Source organism: Rutidosis leptorrhynchoides, chromosome 4 (genome assembly GCF_046630445.1).
Source record: "Rutidosis leptorrhynchoides isolate AG116_Rl617_1_P2 chromosome 4, CSIRO_AGI_Rlap_v1, whole genome shotgun sequence".
Classification (NCBI taxonomy): Eukaryota; Viridiplantae; Streptophyta; class Magnoliopsida; order Asterales; family Asteraceae; genus Rutidosis; species Rutidosis leptorrhynchoides.
The window spans coordinates 184,484,914-184,489,556 of NC_092336.1; positions in this window are offsets into that span (position 1 = coordinate 184,484,914).

The window sequence follows — 4,643 nt, forward strand, 5'->3', positions numbered from 1 at the left end:
ATGTGACATATGCTCCACCTCATCCTCAGTTTCCGGTGACAACGCCGATGAAAGTTTGAAATGTGCAGCAAGTGGAGTACTAACCGGTTTGGAGTTATCCATCCCAAAACGCCGAAGAACCTTCTCAATATATTTCTTTTGTGACAAATACAATTTTCCTTCACGTCTATCTATGATAATCTCCATTCCCAATATCTTCTTAGCTGAACCCAAATCTTTCATCTCAAACTCACTTTTGAGTTGAGATTTTAAATGATCGATCTCAGACATGTTTTTCGAAGCAATCAACATATCATCCACATATAATAGTAAATAAACGTACGAGCCATCAGGAAGCTTCTTGTGATATACACAACTATCATAATCACTCCGTGAGTAAGATTTACTAGTCATGAATACGTCAAACCGCTTATACCATTGTCGAGGTGATTGCTTCAAGCCATATAATGACTTTTTAGCAAACAAGCATAATCTTCCTTTCCTTTGACTACAAATCCCTCTGGCTGGCGCATAAAGATCCGTTCCTCCAACTCACCATGTAAGAATGCCGTTTTGACATCTAGTTGCTGCAGCTCCATATCAAGTAAAGCAACCATGGCAAGTAACACGCGGATAGAGGTATGATTTACAACCGGTGAGAAAACTTCATTAAAGTCAACTCCCTCTCTCTGCGTAAAGCCTTTTGCTACAAGGCGTGCTTTGAACCTTTCATCTTCTACACCCGAAATTCCGTCCTTCTTTTTGAAGATCCATTTGCATCCAACAATCTTCTGACCTTTAGGCGGTTTCATTAGCTCCCACGTATGATTCTTATAAAGAGACTCCATCTCTTCATTCATAGCTATAGACCACTTTGCAGATTCTGGGCCACTAATAGCTTCACGATATGTAGCAGGTTCTTGAACCTCTATATCTTCTGCCATACTCAGGGCATAAGCTACCAAATCTGCATGCCCGAACCGTTGTGGTGGTTTTATTGCTCGTCGTTCTCTATCTCTTGTTAGATTATAATTCTGTAGATCATGTTGCTCATCTGACTGATCTTCTGGTGTCATTTGATCAACACCAGAGTCATGTACGTCTTCTACAACGGGCTCGACAGGAGTATCTTGTACTACTCCTTGTGGAACTTCTATTTCTTGCTCCACCTGCTCTTCAACTTCACGATCTTTTCCAGCAACTACTTGTTCCTCCTCTGTCTTTTTCAACATAGCAGACTCATCAAATGTCACATCCCTGCTGATGAGAAATCGGGATGATTTACCATCAGGGCACCACAATCTATAACCCTTCACCCCATCTGCATACCCTAGAAATATGCATCTTTTGGCTCTTGGCTCAAGTTTACCATCTTTCACATGAGCATAAGCAGGACAACCAAATATCTTCAAATCACTGTAACTTGCAGGGGAACCTGACCATTTCTCCAAAGGAGTTTGACAATCAATTGCTGTTGATGGAGACCGATTTACCAAATAACAAGCTGTGTTGACAGCTTCAGCCCAAAATATATTTGGTAATTTTGCGTTTGAGAGCATACACCTCGCTCGCTCAAGGAGCGTTCTATTCATTCGTTCTGCAACGCCATTCTGTTGTGGTGTAAACCGCACTGTGTGGTGTCTCACAATGTCTTCGTTCTTGCAGAACTCATTGAATTCGCCTTTGCAGAATTCCAGTCCATTGTCAGTTCTCAAGCGCTTGATGAACTTTCCAGTCTGCTTCTCTATCATCATCTTCCATTGCTTGAAATTGACAAAGACTTCATCCTTACGTTTAAGAATATAAACCCACACTCTTCTCGAATAGTCATCAATAAAGGTTAACATGTATCTCGCACCACCTTTTGAAGGAACAGCAGATGGACCCCAAAGATCTGAATGTATATAATCCAAAGTACCTTTTGTCCTATGAACGGCTGTGCCAAACTTTATTCGGCTCTGTTTGCCGAATACACAGTGCTCGCAGAATTCTAATTTTCCGATATTCTGGCCACACAGCAAACCTCGTTTACTAAGTTCCATCATTCCTCTCTCGCTCATGTGCCCAAGGCGCATGTGCCATAACTTGGTGGTATCTACATCTTTATCTGATGAAGAAACTCCAGCCGCACCAGCGACCGTGTTACCCTTTAACAAGTAAAGGCCGTTGAACCTTTTACCTTTCATCACAACAAGTGCACCTCTAGAGACTTTTAATGCTCCACCTCGAGCTCGATACTCGCAACCGATGGATTCCAGAGTACCCAAGGAAATAAGATTCTTCTTCAATTCTGGAACATGCCTGACTTCTGTCAAAGTCCTCACCGTGCCATCATACATCTTGATTTGGATTGTTCCTATGCCAACAACCTTACAAGCTACATCATTTCCCATAAGGACTTTACCACCATTTATTTCTCGATAGGTGGCAAACCAATCCCTAATAGGACACATATGATAAGAACAACCCGAATCAAGAATCCACTCTTCAACTGAGCGGCTATCGGTAACACTAAGAACATTTGCGCCATCAGAATCATTTTCTGCAACCGCGGCAACTTTATCGGCTCCCGTTGCATTCCAAATCTCTCTCTTTCCTTTTAAGTCTGGACAGTCTCTACGCATGTGACCTTCCTTGTGTCAATTGTAACACTTAATCTTTCTAGATCTTGTTTTTGATCTAGAACGACCCTTGTTGTTACTACTTGATGCTCTATCGTTACGTCTTCCTCTCGCCACCAAACCTTCCGCACTTTCTTCCACATAATCCGCCGAGGATTTCTTCCTTAACTCGTTAGAGTTTAAGGTAGATTTGACATCCTCCATGGAAATAGTTTTTCTACTATATAGTAGAGTTGTAACCAAATGCTCGTACGATTTTGGCAAGGAACATAAGAAAATTAACGATTGATCTTCATCATCAATTTTCACACCAATATCATTTGTAAGATCGCATAGCCCAAACACAATGTCCTGTAATATAAGCCCAAGAGTCTATCCTTTTCTAAAACCAATTGGTATTAGAGGGACTTCCCCTTAGACTTATATACATACATTTGTTTTTGTCTCCCTCCTATGTGGGATAGGTTTGCACCCCAACAATCCTCCCCTCAAACCGAAGACCACATCACCGAGCCTCCCCTTCAACGATACTCCCGCCATCTTATATCACCGGTCTCTTTTCTTTCACTTTCTTTCACTACCGGGACACGCCTCTTATACCGCCGATCTCTTTCTTTCACTTTTTCTTTCACCATCGGGACACGCCGCACTTCCACGCCTTGGGAAGGAAGACTTTCGATATAAGGCACCATGGCTCCATTATCGTTGGCAAACTGAGGGGTGTGCCATGTCGCACCGTGCGCTTAGGGGTGCGCCACCACTGCGTCGTTCACCACATCGGGCTATAGCCTAGCTCTGATACCATTTGTAAGATCGCATAGCCCAAACACAATGTCCTGTAATATAAGCCCAAGAGTCTATCCTTTTCTAAAACCAATTGGTATTAGAGGGACTTCCCCTTAGACTTATATACATACATTTGTTTTTGTCTCCCTCCTATGTGGGATAGGTTTGCACCCCAACAAACATTCGCTTAGATTCCTCTTGCATTAAAAGAGCTCGCTTCTTGCATTTGAAACTGAGAACAAGTTGGATTCATCTTCCGAAAGTAGAAGGGCGAACACGATGACGATGAGAACGATGACCATTACGTGTGAAAAATTCTTAAACGGGTGTAGCAATCTAAATCGAGGTGCTCCAGAGGAGCTTGCTTGAACCATTTGAAACGGACGGTGATTCCAAATCTCTAACGACGTTGTTCGCATTGGTCCTACCACCTTACCTTTTGAGTTACACCATAGGCCTCGGGAGGTGTTCCAAGAGGCGATGCTCATGATGATTGTTTGCGTTTTAGCTTGTCGTTAGCGACCAAGCCATTCATGACACTTGTGAATTTCCCTAAAACGACATTTGGAGTTTTATTACGGGTCGATTTGGAACCTTCGGCAATATCTACCTCACTGTAAACTTCGGAAGATTCGTACAAGATTGAAGAATCAGAAATTTCTTCATTTCATGGGAATTTTTATGCACGTACACAACTTCCCCTAGTCGTTTGCTAATAATGTTCTTTAAGGAATCATAAATGCCACAATCAAACGGAACACCACGAAATTCCAGCCAAACTATTCTCCCTTTCTTTCCGACATAGGTTGGACTTTGACAAAATTAAAATAATTCAATGAAGGTTCATCAGTGATTTTCTTCAAGTTATCGCTATCTTTGCACCGCACAATTAAAACATACTCGCCTCCATAAACTTACCCAACTGACTTGAATTTCTCTACTTTTAAGCCAATTGAACAATCGATCGATCAGAAGAGAAATTAACCTTGTCAACTATAAACACAGAAATATCAAGCGAGTCAACGATCTCTTTAGTCTTCCACCAAGCATACATCCTGGATCGAGGAATCATGCCGAGCAAATCTGTGTTATTTGCCATCACTTTCAACTCCGTTTTACCTAAACCCACATAACTCCTTTTGTTGAGAAACAAACACCCATTCATTCGGAGAACGGCCTCATCAGCTTGATTGAGATACTTAACACACTAATCATATATATGAAATTTAAATTTTTTGGCCAAAATATGTCTCAGGT